This window comes from Panthera pardus, unplaced genomic scaffold (assembly GCF_024362965.1).
Source record: "Panthera pardus isolate Hobbes unplaced genomic scaffold, ASM2436296v1 HiC_scaffold_2, whole genome shotgun sequence".
In the NCBI taxonomy this organism is placed as follows: Eukaryota; Metazoa; Chordata; class Mammalia; order Carnivora; family Felidae; genus Panthera; species Panthera pardus.
In genome coordinates this window covers 42,759,336-42,783,369 of record NW_026526765.1, presented here as the reverse complement: position 1 = coordinate 42,783,369, position 24,034 = coordinate 42,759,336, and the positions used below count along the sequence as shown (strand labels likewise).

The 24,034-nt window shown below is 50.6% G+C and overlaps 1 long non-coding RNA gene across 1 annotated transcript; it reads right to left on the bottom strand.

Moving 5' to 3' along the window:
- Nucleotides 1–493: 493 nt before the first annotated feature.
- Nucleotides 494–18,166, bottom strand: LOC109275956 (uncharacterized). Its single transcript, XR_002084457.2, has 3 exons — nt 17,936–18,166; nt 17,623–17,694; nt 494–612 (listed from the first exon to the last, which is right to left on the bottom strand). It is a non-coding gene; the product is annotated as an uncharacterized LOC109275956 (long non-coding RNA).
- Between the last annotated feature and the right edge of the window lie 5,868 nt (nt 18,167–24,034).

Here is a 24,034-nt window from a genome sequence, read left to right as displayed (position 1 = left end):
AGGCAGGAGGCTAGCATGGGGGGTGGGGGTGGCTAGCCTGGCCTCTGAACAAGGGGCAGAGATGCAAGCAGATGAGGCTGGCAAGATGGGTCACGTAGGGCCATGGTAAGGAGTTTGGGGTTTATTCTGGGTAGAGTTGGAAGCCATGGAGAGTTTGGAACAGAGAGGACAGAGGTCCCAAGAGGGCCAGATAGTACCCACCACAAGAATCTCCAACTCAGAATTCCCGATGGCGGGCCCAGCGTGCTGCCCAGTATACCACACTGCCTCTTCCCCAGGCTGTCCTGCTTCACTCCCGCTATCCTCTCTGGAGACGGAGGGCATTCAAGAAAGGGTGGGGTGGCCTTGCCTCCTTGACCATTGCAGTGATTGAGCTGCAGGCCGCTCTGTATGAAAGGGCTTTACTATGACATCAGGCCCAGAGAGGGAAAGGGGCTTGCGTAAGGTCACACAGTACATTCGTGGCAGAGCAGGAAGTTGACCTACCTTCTCTCCCAGGCGGTGGTCTCTCCATTGGTGCACGTGCTCTGGTTTATCACAGCACACTCCGGTCCTGACAGTCATCCACAGGCCGGGGCCAGGCTGGGGCCCTGACAGGGGGTGGCTGGGGGTCTGCAGTCAGAGGGAATGACAGGCAATGAGGAGCGGAGTGGTGCTGAAAGGGAAGCGCAGAGAGTGGCCAGGAAACTCCGTAATTCTTCCTGTTCTGCAGGAAGAACCACCAAAATGAAGAGTCAAGGCACCATCTTCATTTCTCTTTTAAAGAAATTCGTATTTGTATTAAAAAGTAAGTTATATAGAAATGTAGCGAAAATTCACCTGTGGTCCGAAACCCCCCAAACATAGCCGTCGAGGAACAATGTGGTATATTGCAGATTTTGGTTCTGTTTCACTTAACACTTCCATCAGCCAGCAGCGTATAAAGAGCTGGACTTCTGGGACAGGTGGCAGGGCTCATGTCCTGGGTGTGTGACCCATGCAGTCACACTGGGCCCTGCACTTAGGAGGGCCCTAGGCTTGGCTGAATGTTCTGCTGTCACCATTTTGACTTTTTTTTTTTTTTTTTAATGTTTATTTTTGAGAAGGAGAATGACAAAGTGTGAGCGGGGGAGGGGCAGAGAGAGAGGGAGACAGAGTCTGAAGCAGGCTCCAGGCCCTGAGCTGTCAGCAGAGAGCCCGCTGTGAGGCTCGAACCCACAAACCGCAAGATCATGACCTGAGCCGAAATTGGACCCTTAACTGACTGAGCCACCCAGATGCCCCATTGAAATTCTTTTTTTTTTTTTTTTTTTTTTTTTTTATTTATTTTTGAGACAGAGAATGAACGGGGGAGGGTCAGAGAGAGGGAGACATAGAATCTGAAACAGGCTCCAGGCTCCTAGCTGTCAGCACAGAGCCCGACGTGGGGCTCGAACCCACGGACCCCGAGATCATGACTTGAGCCGAAATCGGACCCTTAACTGACTGAGCCACCCAGGCGCCCCATTGAAATTCTTAATAATGTTTGAACTCAGGGCCCAACATGTTCACTGTGCACTGGGCTTGCAAACTCTGTAGCTGGTCATGCCAGGGTGGTCTGGGTGAGCACCCAGCTCTGCCTCCACTCGCTGTGTGGCCCTGCCCATGACTTTGTTTCCTAGGGTGTCAGATGGTGATAACTGGAGTATGTTCCTTGCAGGGTTGTCATGAGAAGTGCATGAGATCAGCTTGAGGAAGCTGTGGGCAAGCAGGTGCCACCTAGGGCCATTCTGCTTCTTCCTCTGTGGTTTTGTTCGTTTCCTTCCCTCTCCCTGGAGCTCTGCCTTGGCCCTGGGTGGCCGATGGTCCCTGCTCTTCCTGGTCTAAGCTAGTGCCCCTTCCTCCAAGAAGCCTTTTCCAGGATCTGCATCTGGAGAGACCTTCCCTGAACCTTACAGCACTTTGGTGGAGTCTTACGAGGCCCCAGTTTCTACTTTGGATTATGAGAGCTTAGGTTCAGCGATTTATTTCTCCCCAACTGTACTCTCAGCCCTGGTATTTCATAGACCAGACACATTCCAAAAAGATTTAAAAATTAAAAACTGGGAGACCAAAAGTAGGGTTGGCAACTATTTTGCTAAAGACACTTTTAAAAGGCTATTGTTTAATATAGTGATGATTTCCTTAAAGGGAGTCTATTTTTTTTTAAGGTTTATTTATTTTTGACAGAGAGAGAGAAACATAGAGAAAGAGAGACATAGCACGAGCAGGAGAGGGAAAGAAAGACTGGGAGACACAGAATCTGAAGCAGGCTCCAGACTCCAAGCTGTCAGCACAAAGCTCAACATGGGACGCCAACTCACGAGAGGTGACATCATGACCTGAGCTGAACTCAGACACTTAACTGACTGAGCCACCCAGGTGCCCCCACATTTTTTTTAAGTTTGTTTATTTATTTTGAAAAAGAGAGAGAGCATAAGCAGGGGAGGGACAGAGAGAGAGCGAGAGAGAGAGAATCCCAAGTAGGATCTGTGCTGTCAGCATGGAGCCCGATGCGGGGCTTGATCTCACAAACTGTGAGATCATGAACTGAGCTGAGATCAAGAGTTGGATGCTTAACTGACTGAGCCACCCAGGCGCCCCAGGGAGTACTTTTTGACATCAAACAAACCACAACCCCTGAGCAAAAGACAATTCTTTAAACTGAGTGAATGGAGCTTTGGTAACAACTAGATTGTTCTTACTCTCACTTTGCTACAGTGAAATCTCCCCCTTGGACCACACTTTGGGCTGTTCCTCATCAGACTCTGCCTGGTTCTGCTTAAGGAGACCCTTGGCATTGCTCCCTGCCCTCGCGGGGTTCCCCCCACTCCCTGCCAGACCCTGACAGCTATGATATTCAAGGGGTTATTTTTTTCGCCTTGAAAAAGCAGCAGGGTCAGTGGATTCCAAAAACTGTTATTAATCCTTAAAAAAATTCCACGTTCCAACCAAAATGTGGACATGCTTTGAAATGTTTGTAGTGCCTCCCTTCCCTCTCAGCTTTCAAGAAGTGAGGACTTCAAAGGCCATTTCCTTGCTGAAATAAACACTGGGGCTGGAGGTAGGGGAGAGAAACACGGGCTTGTTGAGTGGAAAAGAAAATTGTATTTTTCTTCTAAAAGGCATCCAGACCCATCACCGTGAAAATGGCCCCTGGTCTGGAGGACAAGGGCTGGGTGTGTATGTGAGCTGTGATGACAGGCCCCTTGGCCCTTGTGTGTTCCAAGTTGGGGTCGGGGGTGAGCCTGGGTGATTCTGTGTGCAGGGCCGTGTTAGCGACTGTGAAATGTTTCATCAGCTGAGCTTAAGAGCTTGACTTCGGAGCCTCCTGGCTTCCATGGCAGGACATCCCCTTAGTAGCTGTGGGGATGTAACTCTCCCCGCTTCAGTTTCCTCATCTGTAAAATGGGGATAACAGTTTTTGTGAGGATCAAGCTATCAATGCACGTGTCATTGTTTAGAGCAGTGCCTGACGCTGGATGGTAAGCACTAGACAAATGATAGCTGTTGAAATCACTATTGTTTATGGAAATGTCTAGAGGGCAAGATAGCTATCTAACTCTCGTCTCCAAGGTTTTGCCCATATTTGAAAAGATCCATGATTCTGATCACTTCCTAACCCTACCCCCGGCTCCCTCAGGAGGGGAGCACAGTGGATTCCCTGGAAAAGGAGCAGGCCCTTAGCTGCCCCCCGCAACCCCCTCTGCCCCGCTGGCCCCAGCAAGCCCTGCCCTGACCTGGGGGTGGGGAGCGGACAGGCCCTGCTCTTCTGAAAGACACAGAGGGCTTTGTGTCACTGCCCTGTCTCAAAGGCCCTGCTCAACCACCTACTAAGACAAGTGCTGGAGGGATGCACTTTATTGTTGTTGTTACTATTATTGTTGTGTTTGTTGTTATTGCTGCTACTATGACTGTTGTTGTCATTGTCGTTGTTGTTAAATGGAGCCTGCCTAGAGGGTGGCCTCCTGGGACATCCTCCAACACCACCTGGGGGTCAGCCAGGCCCTGACTCAGGGGGGAAACCCTCAGGGGTTGTGCCCCAGCCACAGGGGAAGGGGAGTCAAAGGGGAGCCACAGGGGTAAGGCAGGAGGGGAGGGAGGTGGTCTGTAAGCTGCAGCAGGGCAGAGGTTGGGGAATGTGTTCAGGGCCTGTCCCCAGCATGTGTCAAAGAGAGGCGGGGAGGGACTGCCCTGTGGAGAGGTCAGGCAGTGGAGCCCACGGCAAGGCAGGGACAGCTCTGAGAGCAAGGATCTGTTATCCCAGGCTGTAGAGACAGGAGAGAGGTCCCGGCTTGGTTGCAAGAGGGTGTCTTACTGGGCAGCTAGGGAGCAAGGGTTCCTAGGAAAGCAGGCCAGGCCCCGGGGGCTGCCACGGTCCACACCAGGGAGCCAGCCTCCCTCCCCCTCCCCTGACTGACCACTTGGGCCCCGTGTCTCTTCCTCAGAGAAGCCTTCCCTAACTCCTCCCTGACCCTCAGCCTGTGACCCTTTCCAGTGTCACTTAGTGCCCCTGTTCTCCTTCACTGCACTGACCGTAAGCCTAGTTTCTTGTTTGGGTAAAACATTAACTGTCTGTTCCTTGGAGAATGTAAGACCCAGAGGAGATGGCCTCCATATCCCCTGGGCTCAGCTCCATGCCTGGGGCAGAGCCAGCTGGCAATAAATATTGGTTGAGTAGATAAATACAAAAAAACATCACTTAGCAACAGCAATGGTGAGAAAAGAAAAGGCATTTTAGGTGATCTTGGCTAAATTCAGAGATGTAGGTAATGTTTCCTTTTTTCCTTCCTTTGTTTCATCCTTCCCTCCCACCTTCCTTTCCTTCTCTCTTTCCCTCTCTTCCTTCCACAGTACATCGAGCACCTGCTATGCACCCAGTCCTATGTTAGGCCCTGGAGTGCTGTGTTGAACAAGACAGAGAAGGTTCCTGTTGGCGTAGGGCTCATATTCTTGGGTGGGCATTAAGGCCAGGTGAAGATGACCCCGACATGTTCCAAAGCGGGGCTGGCTGTTGAACTGTGGAAAAGCAGACTGCAAGGGCTTTCATCCTGCCCAGCCTCTTTTGGGATGGAGGAAAGAGCTTCAGAGAGGGAAAGGATTTGCCCACACAGGGGGCAGGACCAGGAGTCCCGGCCTTTATCTGAGTTCCCGCCACTGCGCCTTCCCTCAGCCCCTCCAGGTCAGGGGCCAGAAGTCCCTACGGGACCCCAGCAGGCTAGAGTCATGCGACACACAGAGAGCTCCTTGGGGCCTCCCAGAGATTGCCCAGGTTAATACTCTCATTATGCACATGAGGAGACTGAGGGCCTGAGAGAGAGGGGTCATTCCCAGGCCACACAGTGAGCAGAACCAGTGCGGTGTCCCAACAAACCGGGCCCGTCCTTTCTGAAGCCTGGCACGGCGCTCAAGAGGGGCCCAATGAATCCGAGCCTGCAGGAGAAAGGCATCAACAGAGGCCCACCAGCTAAAGGGAGACGCGATGGCCGCAATGCATTTTGCGTCTCTATGTTGCAGAGGCTGTTTCCTTGTGGTGATGAGCAAATCAATATTAATGGATGTTCATTCAAGTTTGCTGTGTGTCAGGCACTGTGCTGACTTAACTGCATTGCCTCCAAATTTAATCCTTGCGACAACCACATGTGGTAGCAACCTTCTCCCCACGTGAGAGAGAAGGCAGGAAAAGTTTCAGAGCCAAGTAACCGAGCTAAGGAAACCAGGAGAAAGGAAGAGTTCATGAGAGAACTCTGGGACTGGAGGGGGAGGGGGTGAGGGCCCAGCCTGCTTAATTGGCAACGTTGTTGGAAAAACTACCATTTCAGGAATGCTGAACAGCTCATGTGAGACGATGAGAGAGAGGTCAAAGGCTGAGGGCCAGTCTCCGCATCTGTGCCTGGGGTTCCAGGCTGCAGAGGCCCTTCCCACCCCCTGCCTCGTTTGGGTCTCATAAGAACCTGGTTGGGGGTGGGGCGTCCTTTTCTCCATCTTACCATGAAGGATAACATGGCCTAGAAAAGGGGAGTGCCCGAGGTCGCCTTGGGTGCTGATGGCAGAGCCCAGGTGTCCCAGTACCAGGACCAGAGTTCCTGCTCAACCTTGTGCCTCTTAGTTTCTTCCACCCTCAAGGGAAAACCAGAGGCCCAAGGGCCATGTGGTCTGCCTCCTGGCCTTGCGGGTAGAACTGTGTTCCCCCGGAAAGATACTTTGTTGCCGTCCTGACAGGAGCACCTGTGAATGTGACCTTATTTGGAAATAGAGTCTTGCAGCTGAAGTCTTCCTGGATGGGAATGGGGCGCTAATCCAATACGACTTTGTCCTCATTAGAAGGGAAGAATGCCATGCAAAGATATGTACACTCAAGGAGAAGACCCCACAACGCGACAGAGGCAGAAATTGGGGGCAAGCCAAGGAATGTCAAGGCAAGGATCGACGGCCACCACCAGTAGCTAGGAAGAGACAAGGCAGGATTCTGCCCGGCGTCTCAGAGGGAGCATGACCCTGCTGACACCTGATTTTTAGACATCTAGCCTCCAGAACTGTGAGAGAATACATTTCTATTGTTTTAACCCAGCCAGTTTGGGGGACTTTGTTACGGGAGCCCTGGCAAACTAATATACTTGATGTCTCATCTTTCTACCTAGTATGCAAAGTGACCCTCAAAATAAGGGGAAGGGTCCCTGATCTTCAATGCACAGGCCAGAAGCAAGGCCAAGGCAGGATTTCAGTAAGCAAGGATCATGCTGATAGTTTAATGCTTGTAAATATCTAACCATGTGCCAGGCCCTGTTCTATTGCTGTACAGACAGTCACACACTGAATCCTCCCAATGGCTCTGAGAGTAGTACCATACTATTGCTGTCTCCACTTGAGTACTTTAATACTCCTATCAGTCCATTCTAGAGAGGTGAAGTGACGAATCTAGGACCACACAGCTAGTAATAAGCAGAGCCCAGATCCAAACACAGGCGGTGTATCTCTACCATGATGCTGGTTTTGGCAAACATGGAGGCGTTTATCATCCCTGCCAGAGAGAGATGCATAAGCTAAGCCCCAGGAGCGGAAGAGTCAAGGGCACTTTGGGGAAATAGTTTTCCAAGGCAGTGAACTCAGGGAAGGAGCCATGGCTTCTACAGGAACATGAAGGCTTGGACTTGGCCAGTGTCCGTCCGCACGGCACAGTAGATCAGGCTGTGGGCTCTGGGAAGGGGCTGCGTCTTCAGCATGATTCTGGATGGTATGCCATATTAGTCAGAATACTTAGATTACGCTGCGGTAAATCAACACCTGAAAGTCTTAATGGCTTGTAACATCCAGGCTTAGTTCTCGCTCCTGTGATATATTCACTATGTCTCCTTCTCACTCAGGGACCCTCACTCTGGAAAAGGGGGTGTTGGAGGGCCTCCCCCCCGGCGATGACATGCTCCAGCTCATAACATGGTGCAATTCAGAACCGGCACTGGTCATGTGGTCCTACCACCACAAAGGGACCAGGTGGTGTCATCCTTCCCCAGGCCGGGAGGCAGAAACCCAGGAATGCTCGGTGGACAGCACTAATGAGAACCACAGAGCTAAGGTGCACTAAAGGACAAGGTACGCACACCATCACACCATCTCCTTTCAGCTTTGAGATTCTTTCAAGGAGAAAGCCCCCTTCAGTACCAGCGTATCACCAACCCCTTTCCAACCTGTGTTGATCTCTCTCGTCAACTGTGAACACCTCTCGGGTTCCGGTCTGTGAACAACAACAGCATTTTCAGACTTCAGTTAGAATGTACTAATATTATTTGGCTTTTGTGGCATGCATTTTTGCCTTTGTCCAGCATGCATTTTCCATTAGTAGCAGTAATAAGAAGTTTCCTTTGAGAAAAAAATTAATTTAAATAAAACACAACAGGGGCGGGCGCCTGGGTGGCTCAGTCGGTTGGGTGTCTGACTTCGGCTCAGGTCATGATCTCGCAGTTCGTGGGTTCGAGCCCCGCGTCGGGCTCTGTGCTGACAGCTCGGAGCCTGGAGACTGCTTCAGATTCTGTATCTCCCTTTCTCTGTCCCTCCCCCGCTTACGCTTTGTCTCTCTCTCTCTCTCTCTCTCTCTCTCTCTCTCAAAAATAAATAAACGTTTAAAAAATTTTTTTAAAAAACACAACAAAAAATACTAGAGTGAACTTTTGAGTCAGAAGGCTTTGGTTCAAATCTGGATTCTTCCACTTAGTAGTTCCTTGACCTCGGGCATGTAAGGGAACCTCTCTAAGCCTCACAGTTTCCCTATCTGGAAAATGGCACTAACATGGGTGACCACATCGCGGGATTGTCGTGAAATGTTGGTCAAGCTCTTACCATACTGCCTGACCCATAACAAGTTCTCAATGTCAGCAGTTATTATTATCTAGCTGGGTGGCCTTCTCCCCTCACTGGCCTCAGTGTCCCTGTCTCTGAAGTGGGTTCAGGGGATGATCTCTGGTATGGGAAGCTGTCATTCCTGTTTAGCATGGTCAAGGAAGATGCAGGTCCTTGAATGCCAGGGTGACTGAACTTAGGGAGGCAGGGAGAGGACGCAGCGAGCCTGGTGGTTCCCTCCCCTCCCCTATCCAGGTCCTTCCCTTCAGGTATTATGCTGGGCTTCTGGCTGACAGCTGTGTTTTCTCTGCTCAGCAAAGGTCTTCCCTGTAAACAGCGGAAGTCGGGTGACCTCCAGCCCCGGAAGGCCTCACCCCCAGGGGCCTGGGTGAGAAAAGGCTCCTTGTATCTGGGGTAGGGGTGAACTCTGCACTCCTCAGGAACAACTATTCCGGCAGCATTCCTCCTGGAATGCAGCTGGAGGGCCGACCCTCCACCAGAAATAGCCTCCCAGTGGCTTTGCTCTGGTCTCCCTGCTTAAGGGGGGGCTCACCTCCAAGGGCCCTGCTGCTGGGAAGGCTGAGAGTCACAGCAGCCCGAACAGGACACAGGATGCCCCTTGGGAAAGTGGCCAAGCTCTCGCCAGCTCAGATCTGAGTCAGGCATTGCGGGGTCGTGGCCTGGAACTCCAGCCTACGGAGGCATGGAACTGCATTTAGAAAGGCAACCTGTTTGCACCTGACTTGAAAGACCCTGATGCTTCCTGTCCTCACCTCAAGCCGCTCCCCTTCTCTGCACAGCCCGTGCAGCTCCTCGCTCTGCCTTCCCTAGCGGACCTTCTCCTGGCACTGGTCCTTGCCCTGGTCCTCACCCTGGCACAGAGGCCTTCCTCCCGCCTCCTCACAAGGCTGGCTTCTTCTCAGCTCCTCCCTCACGTCTCAGCATAAACATCACCCCCTTAGAGAGGCTGCCTGGCCCCTCCATCCAAGTGGCCCATCCCGTCACCCTCGACCATGTATCTGTAATTTTCTTTCTTATTGGCCATTTAGCTTTTTATGGTCTCGCTTGTCTCCACTAGAATGTACGTTCCATGATGCAGAGACTGTGACTGTCAACATCTGTATTTTCTTGGCTCAGCCAAGGCCTTACCCATGAACATGAGCTATTGAGTGACCTCCAGTTCCCGGAAGGCCCCGTTCCAAGCTCTGTCCCTGCCTGGGAGGCACTCAGTAAATACCGGTTAAATGAATGAATGAGTGAATGGGTGAATGCATAAAAGGGGAGTGCCAGAAAAGACCCTGGATGATATTTACTCTCTTAATAATGGCTACCAATTCTTTTCTTTTTTTTTTTTAAATACAAGTTAGCTAACATATAGTGTAATAATGATTTCAGGAGTAGAAGTTAGTGATGCATCACTTACATATAACACCCAGTGCTCCTCCCAACAAGTGCCCTCCTTAATGCCCATCACCCATTTAGCTAATTTCCCCACCCAGCACCCCTCCAGCAACCTTCAGTTTGTTCTCTGTGCTTAAGAGTCTCTTATGGTTTGCCTCCCAATAGCTACCAATTCGTAAGCGTTGTCTCTGTGTCCTGCACTGTGCTATGTGCATTGCCTACATTATCTCACTGGGTCCTACTGCGGCCCCGTGGGCTTAAGTAATGGGCCACGGACACATGTGCTGCAGGGTGTGGGGCCCCAATCTCAACCCAAGTTTGCCTCATGGCAAAGCCTGTGCTCTTAACATCCTCCCCTGCACGCAGAGGTGGGAAATGACTTGCCCAAATCCGGCTGGAGAGAGAACCTTCTCCCTGACTCCCCGTAGCCTCTCCCAGCCAGGGCAGCTGCTGGTGCCATCCGCCCCAGGTTCCTTCAGAGAGAGCACGTAGGGTCAACGCCCAGCTCCCAGGCAGTAGGAGGCAGCTGGGGTTTCTCTGAGTCATCCGAACCCCTGAGGCCCCTACAGGTCAGCTCCCAGGCTGTCAGGCCATGACCTGAGGCCACTCATCTGGCTGTCTCTCTCACGTCTAGTCTCCCTCACTGGAGAATGTGCCAGGCTCACCGGGGTACAAGGCAGGGCCTGTGTTTCCGCTGCAACGCTCTCAGCCCCCAGGAATGCTGCTGACTCACAGCAGGCAGGCAGGCCGGCTGTGACTCAGGGCGGTGCAGGCACAGCCCTCCCTCGGGAAGGGAGGAGAGAGTCCCCAGGTGGAGTGGCGGCCAGCCCCCCAGCTCGTGGCCTGACACGCGTGAGGGCAGTCCACGAGAGCGAATGTTATCCTCTAGCTCAGTGACCCAGATAGCTCTTCCTTGGTGGGCCTCGATTTCCCTGTGGGTGCATGGAGCAGAGGCCCCGCATGGTCCATGATGGGATGTCATCTGCAGTTAAGACAATGAAAGTGAACGAGAACCTCAAGTGCCCACGGGCGGACTCTAGGCTGAAATTTGTGGAGGCCGATGCCCTGGGGAAGGGCTGGGGTCCTGGGCTCAAGTCTCACCCTTAACACCACCTCACATGTGGACTTGGTAGAATTACCTCCCCCATGCTGGGCCTCAACCCCCTCATCTGTCGACAGCCAGCTTCTAGTGGGCAGAGTGGGCCATCACCAACTCGACTTTTATCCGCACTGCTCCCCCCGCTGAGGGTGTCCTGGCCACCGTCTGCCTCCTGGTCCTTCAAGGGCCTGGTCCATCGCGGCTTCACCGAGGAGCCTTGCAGAACCTTCCATTCAAAACTCATCTCTCACAGATGTTAAAACAATGTCATGAATCTACATGTGATTGCATTAAAAATGTACAAAATATATTAAGCGAAAAAAGCAGGAGGCAGAATAAAGTGCATAAAATGCATTTTGATCCATATATACGTGTCTATAATTGGAAATGCATAGGAAAAAAAAACGCCTAGAAGGATATATATAAAAACGTTAACCATGACAATCTCTGAGTCATGAAGATGATGGTGATATTTATTTTTCCTTAATATTTTTCAAGGCTTTCTAAATTGCATGCAACGAGCATGTTGCTTTTATAAACAGAAAGACATTAGAGCTTCTTTCTAATTTAAAACTCCTTCTCCACCTCCCCTGTGGCCTTTTGCCAATCGTCTCCTCTGTGGCACACACTGCTTTTCCCGGTGTGACCTGATGCCTGGCCCACCGCAGACTCTCAGTGCCGTCCTTGATCGGAATCGGAGGGGTTGCCCCGGCTTGTGGGTGCATCTCCTCTCCCACGAAACGGAGAGCCCCCCGGAGGAGAGACAGCACCCTACACTGTGTGCCAACATAGAGGCAGCACATCGTCAGAAAAGGAGTCAAGAAGCCTGAGTGTTGGTTCTGGAGATGGCCCTAAATCGCTGGCTGTGTCTATGTATCTAAGTCCCCTCCTCTCTCCGGGCCTCATTTCCCTCACCTGCAAAATGAAGGGTTGGACTCTACAATCTCTACATTAGTGCTCTCCAATGGAGCTTTCTGCAATGATGGACGAGTTCTACCTCTTTGTTGTCCAATATGGTAGCCGCTAGCTCTTGGAAGGTGCTAGAGCCATTTAGAAATGGAATCAATTTAAATCTAAACAGCCATTCTTAACTAGTAGGCACCAAAGGGATGGTGCAGTTCTAGATAACCCTTTTAGCCCTGACGTTTGGTGATTCTCTTATTTATTAGAGTTTCATTTTCTCAGAAGAGCACCTGGAAATGTACCTTCCCCCAACTGCAACCATGTGACTCCAAGGAGGCCTGCCATCTTTGTAGATGTCACCCCCAATCCTCAATGATCGGCCAGGGTGGTCACCTGACCCAAGGTAGACCAACTAGAGCACTTCTCTGGGGCTTTTAAGTTGCAGCGAATTGAATATAGCCTAAAATTAACTTTCTAAAAGCGAGTGAGCAATTCAATTCAAGGCAGCGTTGTACAACCACCACCTCTGTTTAGTTCGAGAACATTTTCATCACCTCCAAAGGAAGCCTCCTACCAATTAAGCAGCTGCTCTGCCATTTCCTCTTTCCAACTCTTTTGGCAACCACCAATCCGCGTTCTATGGACTTGCCTAACCCAGGTATTTCAAGTGGATGGAATCATACAATATGTGAACTTTTGTGTCTGGCTTCTTTCACTGAGCTCATCCACACTGTAGCATGTATCAGTACTCCATTCCTTTTTTATGGTCGAGTAATATTCCACTGTGTGTATTTACCACAATTTGTTTATCCATTCATCCACCGAAACACATTTGGGCGGTTTCCACTTTTTGGCTATTGCGAATCGTGCTGTATGAATATTTGTGTACAGGTATGTGTTTAAGTCCTTGTTTTCACTTCCTCGGGGTACATAGTTAGGTGTGGGATTAATTGCCGGGTCTCACTGGCATTTTACAGTCCCACCAGCAATGTCCATTTGGGTTTGAGGGTACTCTAGATGGAACCCTCCACATTGTGAGACGCCAAATCCCTGCCTGGAACCCGCAGCCGAACCGCCCTCTGGTTCCCTCTGCTTCTGCTCCTGTCCTCAGCCAAGAGCCTCAGATAGATGCCTGAGGAAAACAGCTGTGGCTTGTCATCTGATAAGAGAGAAGAGGCTGGTGGTAAGGGTGGGTGGGAGGTGGGTGGTAGTGGGAATAGAGGGCCGGGTTCCCCTGAGGACACTGTGGGGCAGGGAATATGGAAGAGAGGCTGGAGGCCAGGCCAGGGGAAGGAGGGGGGGAAAGGTGGAAAGAAAAACTCAGCAGAATCGCCAATGTTTAGATGGCCTTTCCAGAGTAACTGAGACAGCTCATCTGGGGCCAACCATGAAGGCAATGTTCTTTCAGGGTCTGAGAGGAAACAACTCCGATTTGGTTTTCTGGGCAGGGGGAAGAAATGGAAAGTGATGAGGAAGGGTGGTTGTAGAGATAGGGCTCGGGCCACTCTACCCTTTAATTCTCTCTAGAATCTCAAATCTGGGATCTGGGCCCACAGGAGCAGAGCCCAGTTGGTTGTTTTCTAAATATGATCCGGGGAGCACACACAGGTAACGAGATGAGGGCTCAGGGGGCGGAGGTAGGGAAGTCCTAATTGGGGACACTGAGAGAAAGTGCCAGATGGCGGGAGCTGTGTAGTCCTTGGAGGATGGGGCAGGGCACCCGTGCCATCTCAGACATGCTCCTGGAAAGAAAATTGACTCTTCCTTCTTGCACAGTTAATTAAATTCTTCTTTTTAATTCGTGATAGTTGGAGTGCATGAAACATGGGACTTCACACATCGATGAATTGCTCCAGGTTCATGGCCCAGAGACGCAGGTCTTCTGACAAATTCTATCTCCCACGCACATAAGTTTACCAGACCACCATAGCCAAGGTCCGTGCTGGGTGAGTTAAACAATGGAAATGTATTGTCTCCCAGTTCCAGAGGCTACAAGTCTGAAATCAAGGTGTTGGTTCCTTTCGGGGGCTATGAGAGAGAATCCGGTCCGGGCCCCTCGTATAGCTTCTGAAGGTTTGCTGGAAATCTTGGGGATTCTTTGGCTTATAGAAGCATCACCCTGATTTCTGCCTTTATCTCTATGTGGGATTTCTCTGTGTGTCTGTCTATGTGTCCAAACTTCCCCCCATTTATAAGGACACCAGTTATATTGGATTAGGGCCCACTCTAAGGGCCTCATTTTCGTTTGATTACCTCTGTAAAGACCCTATTTCCAACTAAGGTCACATTCTGAGATACCGGGAGTGGGATAACAACATACTCTCTCAGAGGGACACAGTTCAACCATAAACAACAAGATATCCCTCCATCCCTCCATCAAGAAAGATTTAGGGTACGATTATATCCACTGTATTACAGAGAATATTCCTGACAGGAAGTAACTGCCATTTTGCATAAGTATCTCTGAACAGCAAGTCTTCTGCTTACAATTGTAGAGGCCTGACCATTTGAGGATTTTGAAGAACTATCTACAGTCTAGCTTCCAGCTTCCTACATTTCAAAGTATCCCTCCTTTCCAGCACGCACAGTTCTGTTGCCAGGTACTGGAAGACGTGTTCATGTGGCTATGCAGCTCTGAACCTTCACCTCTGTGTCTTTATGCCAGGTGAGTGGGCTCAGGAGACAGCGGGCGGGTCCTTCGAGACATGTCTATCCAGAGACAGCTGACTTAACCATACATAAAGCCTAGACAGCCACCAGATGCAAACTAAATGTATCGCCAACTCAACGTCCCCTTAACCAGAACCCCAAAATGCCACGGACCCTTCTAAAGCCATCTGACAACAAGAAAAATCTGGCAGTAAGGAGGTCAGAGGGGGAAAAAGTGAATGATCTCAACTGATTACAGTTAGAATGACTTGTGCAATTTTTACAGAAACACATGACCATGTGAACACATTGCTAGGGCCTTTCCCCTGGCTTAGAGGGGGGCCTGTGCCAGGAAAGGGTCCTGAAGCTTAAACTGGACTGGTTTCACGGTTGATTTGCCTCTGGATGAGTGGCTCTCTCCATCGTAAAAGCCTCCACGAGTCAGAAAACAAACAAACAAAACTCCACAAACATCCATTCAAGAAGGACGTGTTCATCTATTATATGCCAGAGCCTGTGCTAGATCCGGATGAAGCGGAGACAAACAAAGCAAGCTGAGAGCAAATCCAACTTCTAGACATCACAACCTCCCCGGGGGCCCAGCCCTGGAGAGACTGGGCTCTCCCAGGGGTGAGTCATCAGATGGAGAAGAAAAACTAGCCCCAGCTTGGGCTGGAAAGTTGGCCTTTCCCTTTGAGAAGTGTAATGAAAGATCCTGGGAAAAGAAGCCTCCTCCTAGAAGAATCTTGATGCTGGACACAGCCCCCAAAGAGAGGTTATCCATTAAGCCAGGAGTAAAATCCCCCAAAACAGACCTCAGAGCCACCCTTTCCCCAGGAAAATGTCCCCTGTCAGGAGTCCTAGACCTCGGGGCCTAAAGCCTCAGCCCCTGTGTCCAACCTCTTGCTTTGGTTCAGAACCTTCTTCCATCTTTGACTTGTGATGAGCAGAAACATATGACTGCCAGAAGCATAAGTCCTTCCTGCCAGTGACTGACCAGTCCCAGCCGCCTGCCTCAGCTTTTGCCCAGCCTCATTCTGGACCATGGCACCCTGAATCACTTGAAGGACACACACCTTGGGGGTGTCCTCCTCTCTGAGCCCCAGTCTCTTCATATATCAAATGGGATGACAATGGACCATCAACTCCAAGAGGGCCGGGTGATTTGTCTTGTCCATCCCTGTAGTCTCAGCCCCACGGAAGTGGATGGCACCCTAGTAGGTGTTTGTCGTGTGAATGAATGGTATAGAGAGATCCTTGACCTCTGTGTGGAGGAGACCGTAGATTTACATTACAAGAGCTGGTACTTGTTCAGTTGCGGGTGGTAGACACCAATGCACCTGGCATGAGACGGAACAACTGTATCCATTCATATCGCCAAAGTCCCCGGAGTAATTATAACGTTAGGATTCTTCTGCTCAACTGACAATATGATGAATCTGTCTCCACCTCTGCACTTGGCTTTCCTCTCTGTTAGCCCTTAGAGTTGGTCTGGAGTTAGGCCTACAGTCCAGCAGAAAAGAGACAATCTTGTTCTCAGAAATTCAAACAAAAATCTCAGAAGTGAGTCTCATTGGATAGACTTGGGTCCCTTGCCCATTCCCAAACTAATCCCTGTGGCCAGGGACATCTGATGTTCTGATTACCCAAGCCTGCCCTGGAGTTGACCCACCAGTAGGAAGGAGTAGTTCTGCAAACGAAAATGCAGGTTCCATCACCAGGAAAGGGGAGGTGGCTCCACGGCCGCCCGCAGGTGCCCACCATAGCACTCGACTAAAGCCTGAAGTGTAGGCAAAACTTCTCCGCTCTGAGCCTCGCCCTCTTCACCTGTCCTTGGGGACAAAGACGACCCTGACAGAAACCCAGTGCTTCTCCTCATTCTAGAGCTTTTGTGAGGTCCCACCAAGGCTGTGAGTTATAATAATGACTAACATTTATTGAGCCATCGCAGGCATCTGGCCTGTGCTAAGTCAACTCTTGACACATTTATTTTAATATTTACAACAATCCGTTTTACCGATGAGAAGCAAGCTGAGAGCAGTTATAAGGCTTGTACACTGTCACATAGCTAGCAAGGGTGGAGCTGGGGTTTAAAGCAGTGCCCTCAAGCATGAAGCTATATATAAACTGTAAATAATTTTACAAGCATAGGGATTATTAGTAATGGTCTGTACTGTTAATAATAGTAATTTTTTTAAAACCCTGAAAGGGAAATTCAAATAAATTCAAACAAATGTTTGTTTAGCACCTACTATGGGCTGATCACTCACCAGGGGCTCAGAGGGAGACACATAAATAACTGTGAAACAGGCAGACTGTGATCTAATAGAGCCATAAACATGCCCCAGGGGAGTGTGGGGAGCAAGAGATTGACTCCGCCTGGGGAGGGGTGAGGGGAGGGGACCTGGAAAGGTCTCTTAGAAGAGGTAGGATTTGAACTGAGCTTGAAAGATAAAGGGACTTCAACAAAGGGAGGAGAGAGAAAATCAACTTTATAAGCGATCTGGAAGGATCTAAAGGCCCAGTGCAGAGTTCCTGGATAAGAGTTAAGCATGTCTATGCAAAATAACTTTCACACCAGCAGGAGCTTCAAAAAGTGATTGAGTAAGTGGAGCGCAGCAGTTGCCATAGGAACAGAGGCAAGCCTCATCCCTGTCATTAGTGAGCATCCCTGGCTTTGAGCTGTCTAGCCAGGGCCAGGAGGCAGCGGGGGCTGGGCTGAGCTGTCCCTTAGAAGAAAAGCCCAGCAAGATTGCTGCCCTGGGAGACTGGCTCTTGTTTCATAGGGAGGAGAGCTGACAGGTGACATCTGGTTCAGAGAAAGTAGCCAGCCAGGGGAAGCCTCTGCCTCAGAGGGCTTTGGGACATCCCAAAGCTACTAGAGCAGGCACTGGGACATCAGGGAGGGAATGCGAAGGGCAGGGAACAGGCCTGAGAACCAGAAGTGGCCAAGGGGTAGAGTTCTATCCGGGACGCCAGGGTGTGAGGGTACCTCCCTGAGCGTGGCCTCCCAGGGCCCCTGGGGACCACCAGGGCATCCCAACGCACTGAGAGAGTTGGCATCTAACCACTAAGAGCACAGGGGAAACCGTAAGTGAAGACGCCAGTGACAGGTTAGGTGTCTCTAACAGGAGAGCGAATGGTGGGGTATTTAATGCAACAGACATTAGACCCCAGACGTATGTTCAAATCTTGGCTCTGACACTTTCTAGCTGTGTGACCTTGGGCAAATTACTTACCCTTTCTTTCCTTCTCAGTTTCCCCATCTGTAAGATGTAGATGAGGGTAATAATTTTACCTGCATCATAGGCCTGCATGAGAATTAAGTGAGATAATAAACACAGTCATGTATGGTAACTGACACACAGTGGATGTTCAATAAATGCAAGCTGTTATAGCACTATTATGACTTCCAAGTTTCAATTGGGTATTGTTTTAGTGTCTTTCCCCCCCCAGGCAGAGTTTCCTTATATTTGTGCTAAAAGCCAGGTTCTCCAAATATAGCAGACGAGGACAATGACAACAGTGAGGGTAGCGAGGGGACCCATTTACCTTCCGAGTGTCCAGTGACTATTATCAAGAAGGAGGGAGTCAAGGTTCTGTCCCTGCGAGCCAAGCCAAGAAGTTTGAGCCATTTACTACAGGCAGTCGGTCGCCATTGAACATTTTGGAAGAAAAAAAAGGACTTGATCAAGGGAATGCAGATTTTCGTCCCTGAAGCTCTATGCACTTGTAGGAATAGACTCTAAGTATAATGACAATAGAATCTAAATATAGTAACAATAATAACAACAGCTATCATTTCACGAGAGAGCTTATTACGCACCAGGCACCATGCTAAGAGCTTCACATGCCTTGTCTGTTGTAATCCTTACAACAACCTTATGAGGTAGCTACTATAATTAGTCCCGTTTTACAAATAAGAAAACTGGGGCACTGAGAGGTCGACTCAGGTAGCTAAGTCACACAGCTAGCAAATGGCAGAGCTGGGCTGGAACACAGCCACCTGGCTCCAGGGGTCTGCCATTTAACCCCTGTACTCTTTTTCCTTCCCTGAACCCAGAAGAGGGGGTGCTGGTGGGCAACCTGTCACTCTCACTTTTAGGAGCCCCACCATTTATCTGGATTTCAGTGCCCCCCCCCCCCCCCAGTCTGATGCTCTGGGACTTCACCTCTTTCTCTGAAAGTCCCACCTGGTGTGTGTGTGTGTGTGTGTGTGTGTGTGTGTGTGTGAGAAAGGGAGAGAGAGAGAAACCAGCTGACCAGTGAGGACGGAAGCCTCTGGACATCAAAGTGGGCAGAGCCCCGGATGGATGGGCTGGAGGCAGGCCTAGGTCCTGTTGGGCTAATTCCTCCCAGGGCTGGCAGAGGCCATGGCGGGAACTTCTGAGAAGGTGGAGAACAAGTCCTTTCATACGGCCTCCCTTTGAGCTGGCCTCCAGGTGGGGCCGGGGTCGGTGGGTGGAGGGCGGGGAACGAGCCGAGAGGCGAGGCCGCATTCGGGCTGGGCAAACAGATTGGGCAGCGGCTGTGAGCACAGAGCGCCCATTGTGGACCCAGAGCTCTGCTTTCAATAATCTACTCGGAAGAATGTTTCATTGAGCGCCAGAGAAAGGAGCCATTGAAATGCCCAGGACTGGGGCCCCGTGAAGGGTTAAAGGCAAGGGGCTACGGTGCCCTGGCTCTTGCCACTCCGGGTTCAGATGTCTGATCTGGGGATCCTGACACTAAAGCAAGGGGGATTGGGTGAGACCACCAAGAGGGCCGGAAGCAAGGGTCAGGAGGGCTGTGTGTCTCCCCCCTCCCAGAAATGCAAAAGGGGGCGTGCCAGCATTAAGGAGGAAAATGCTTCTCTTCCCAGAACATTTTGCCCAGATAATATCCAGCAAGGACCGGGCCTCGGATACCCCTCAGTCTACCCACTGGTGAGAACAGCTCAGCTGGGCAGACAATATATTTTCTATAATACAGCCAGCACGGCTGTCTTAAACACCTCCAACATCACCTTTGATCATTAATCTATTGTAATTAACGATGCACTACACGTGAGTGTGGGAGGTAAAGAGAGAACCGGTGGCCGCTAGGACTAGATGACCAAGGAAGCCCACGGAACTTTCTCTCGTGGAGGCATTTTTCATATAGAGCAACTGCTCCTTAGGAGGATATGGCCTATAACTGTCGGAAAGGGTGCCGGCGGTAGCATTCTGCGCTCCGGGGCCATGTGCCCTTTCAAACTCCAGAGGCGGGCGGGGCGTAAGGGGCAGGGAACGTGATACTGGCATCTGTGGGCTCCGCAAGAGAGACGGGAGGTGAAGGAGCCGGGCTGACCACTGGGCACCCGGACCCCCAGCCTCACCGCGGCGTCCTCCTCACTACAGAACCCGCCACAGCCAATGCTGCTTCCTGGGCCCGCGTCTCCGGGGGGCTGGGGGGGATGTTGTACCGCTCTGGCTGAGCTTACGCCGTGGGCCTGTCAAAGCAACCATTCTGGACGGAAACCTTAAACAATCGCCGATGGCTTCTCCAGCTTTCCTAAAAAGAGAACCTTGAGCAGAATGTCAACTCTGAAGGGTGACCCATCATTCACTGCTGTGGTGCGGCTGTGATTTGGTGGTGCCCTCGGGTCTGTTCAGATGCATACAGCTCTTCCTTTGCCTTTGCACCAAAGGGCCCCAAACTCCCAGGCTTTTGGAATTCATCGGTCTGATTGATATGCTTATTCTTTTGTATCCCCCTGATGTTTCCACTGGGAAACTGTATTACTAGAAGACAGACAAGCGCCTCAAGCCACTTTCTTATACATTCCTTCTGAACTGCTTCCAATGTTCTTGGGCCAGGGAACAAAATCATTAGCTTTGTAAGAATTGCATGTGGAACAAGAGTCAGTAGGTCTGGAGTGAGGAAGGCCTGACAAGCTCTCCTCTGAATTAAGGGATTGAACTCTGTGACACTTGTGACTGTGTAGAGGCCTTCTGTCTTGTCTTTCAGGTCCTTGATTTGGCCCAGCCTAGAAAATTGACCTCCAGAGGACAACAGCGTGTATAATCTGTGCCTAAGATCTTTGCCAAGGTCAGTCACGTCAGGAGAAAATAATATCTGTACGAAGTTAATTTTAGCTCAAAGACGGCCACACACACACACACACACACACACACACACACACACCGTACAACCTGCCCCACAACATGCATAGCCATGAAAGACAACACCACAAAACAGACTCACCACTTTTTCACTTTTACATTTCTGTATCCTAGAAAGTTTTCTATGGATACATAATGCAAATCATAACATTTTCGAGTTGGAAAGACCTTCCAAAGTCCTTTAGTGTTGCCCCCCATTTTAGTTCAGAATCTCCCTACCTCCTGAACAGGTGGGCACTTTACGTCTTCCTTGCACAGTGCTGGTAACGAGGAGTGCAGTGTTTTTTTAAGCCCGACAGGAAGTAACAACACTATACCCCTGCTACATCTGATCTGCATTTTGTGTGCAGATGTTAGGCTTTTGGTACTGTTTTTTTAAAAATGTTTATTTCTTTTCAGAGAGAGAGAGAGAGAGACAGAGAGAGAGAACACTCACAAGCAGGGGAGGGGCAGAGGGAGAGGGAGAGAGCGAATCCCAAGCAAGCTCCGGGCTGACTCTTGGGGCTCAATCTCATGACCCACCGTAAGATCATGACCTGAGCCGAAATCAAGAGTCAGATGCTCAACTAAGTAAGCCACACAGGTGCCCCTCTGGTACTGTTTTATTATTTTTTTTAACTAAATTTTTTTAGTGTTTATTTATTTTTGAGAGTGAGAAAGGGGGGGGGGGGTGCGCAGAGAGAGAGAGGGAGACAGAATCTGAAGCAGGCTCCAGGCTGAGCTGTCAGCCCAGAGCCCCATGCAGAGCTCAAACCCACGAACCAGCAGAACACAAACCTGAGCTGAAGTCGGATGCTTAACCGACTGAGGCACCCAGGGGCACCACTCTCACACTGTTTCAATGCAGCTGGTCTTGGGGGGATGAAGGGGTAAGCGTGCATCTATGTGAATGAGGGTCAGATCTTCCCTATCTGTAGGGGTGGATATTCCCGCTGTCATTCACCTTGGAAAAAGGTGGGTCCTAAATTAGAAACTGCAGAGACTAGCTTAGCTGAAGAGGGAAGTTCTGTTTCTCTGTGACTTACTTTTTGGGCCTGACCCTGAGACATTTTGGAGTTCTCGGGTCCATCTGAGCTGCGGTGGGGCTGAGGGACACCGTGCCGAGGGAAGGAGGCAGGGAGGCATCCTGTAGGGAACATAAAGGGAAGACGAGTGAGTCACAACTTAATAGCGATATGACCTGGATTCACGTTACTCTTTGTTTATTTCCCCCTTGTCATCCCGGAGCCTTTGGAAATGTCCAGCTTAAATGTTCCAGCCTGGCCCTGCTGTGTCACGGTATTAAAAGAAGAGTTGAGGGTCAGTGTTTATATCCCTAGGACGTTAGAGGGGAAATGGTGCCCTCTGAGGCCATGTGGGTTTCAGTGAGTATGAGGGGCTCTTAAACGTGAATACTGGCAGCAAGAGTTGGGCCCCAGAGTTCCACCTACTCCTCTCCATGTGGTGATTCACCCATCACTGCCATCCTTTTATTAAGAAAACTGCCAGATTTCCTACAAAAGTAATCCCTTAAATTGGCCCGAAATCTGCCTCCCCGTAACATTCACCCACAGGACTTAGTCTCTTCTCCCAGAACCCCAGAGAACAATCGTCGTAATTGTTCACATTCATTGAGTACTTACTATGTGCTGGGCATTTTCCTGAACACCGTGTTGTGTCTTATTTATATTATTATCCCATTTCACAGAAGAAAAAACTGAGGCCGAGGGAGGCCAAATGATTTGCCCAAGGCCTGACCCCAAAGGAGTGGTAGGATTTGAACACATGCAATTTGACGTCGGTGCCCAGTCTTGAACTCTTAGAAATTCTGCTGGCCTTGTCCCTATGACACTCCCCATATCCCACCCCCCACTCCGAGATCTGCAGCCTGTGAGCTTGCCTCCCCAGACCTTTTTTTTTTTTTCCTCCAGGCTGCATCCCTACCCCACCTCCCTTGCCGTTTCTCCTCGTGCCATTTCTCCATGTCCTCCTGACCGAGGTCTGGGACAATGCACAGAATGCAAGACCCGAGTCCATTGGACCTCCTGTGACTTGTCCCACTTTGACCCCCCCCAGGACAGCCTTCAGGCTGAAGCCTCCCGGAGCACCATTTTAACAGCCTTCCCCTCAGGAGGCTGTATTTTTCCTGTCTGTCCTCAACATTTCTTTTGCCAGAAAAACAGGCTCAGTTTTCCCTTCTGATAAATCTGGTCACCCTAAATATGGGGCTTTGAGCAAACAGGAGCGGCCGGCCCCACGCAGCCCTCATTTCAAAATGTGGATTCACTCGGGCTGCTATTTTGGAGGTCTGGTTTCTTTCCCCACACACAGTGGTTTTAAGGAAGAGGGAAGGGATCATGACAGAATACTAGCAGGGGAAAGATGCTAGCAGAGAAAACACACCTGGCCAGTCTTTGTTTCCCCAACTTCCCCAAACACTGGCGCTTTGAAAAGCTCTGAAAAGGAGGGTCCTCGCTCACATAAAATCGGAAAATACAGCGCTAGGAACTCCCCTCCTGGAGATGAGCATATCCAGCATTTGAAGTCCTGGTAGTAAAGAAGCCTAACTGGTTTTGTTTAAGTCAGCTTTCCCATTTACGAATGTAGCCTAGTAAAACGTCTGAAAACAATGCTGCAGAGTGGAAGTTGCAAAGGGCTCCCGACGGCCTAAACTGTTCCTCAGATAGGTTTGAGTTGGCCTGTGCGGTGCTTAAATGTGCTTCAAATTAGTTGCTAGCACTTAACAGTTGGAATATTTCTCATAATAATCTGGATTTGGGTGTCCTTGGAAAATCGGAAGATCTGGAAACACTGGGCCACATTCTTGCATGACAAATGGCCGGCGGGACACAAGGCTGTGGTCCTTGGCTCCCTGTAGCCCCGGCCTAATACACCATCCCCTGCTTCACTCATTTATGGTACCTGCCTGGCTCAGGAGTCCCTGGGGCTTGCCTTCTCCACCCTGGAGATTTCCTTGGGTGCGAGTTGGCCTGCCGGATGCGGGAGGCCCATTCATCCATTGACTCATGCAACATGTACTCATGCAGCTTCTGGACCCCGTGGATACGAGATGTGTTCAACAGCCCCCGCCCTCTGGATTTCGGCGCTGGCATTCTTGCTGCGAACCGCAGGATGAAGAGGGGGAGGGGTTGGGGAGAGGGAAGCTGGCGAAGGCTTGAACCGCGTTTGCCGACTTCCAGACCCCCCCTCCCCCCCACCACGCCGTGCTTGCTAAAGTCATCCCTGTTCTCCACTGCTGCCTCTACTGCCACTCTAACAGCCACTGAGAGCCAGGGGAGAAGCTACTAACATGCTCTGTGACTTACACGAGTTCCCACCCATCTCAGGGCCTCAGTTTCTCCAATTGCACAGTGACTCGGTTGGAATAGAAAACTATGCGCGTCCCTTCCAGGGCTGGCACGCAGAGATGCTAAGACTCCCAAGATCGAGGAACGTCTGACCGGGCCATTCCGGAGCTGTTCCACTGAACTCCAAGCAGCCCCTCTCCCTCCTTTCCCCGGCCCGGGCC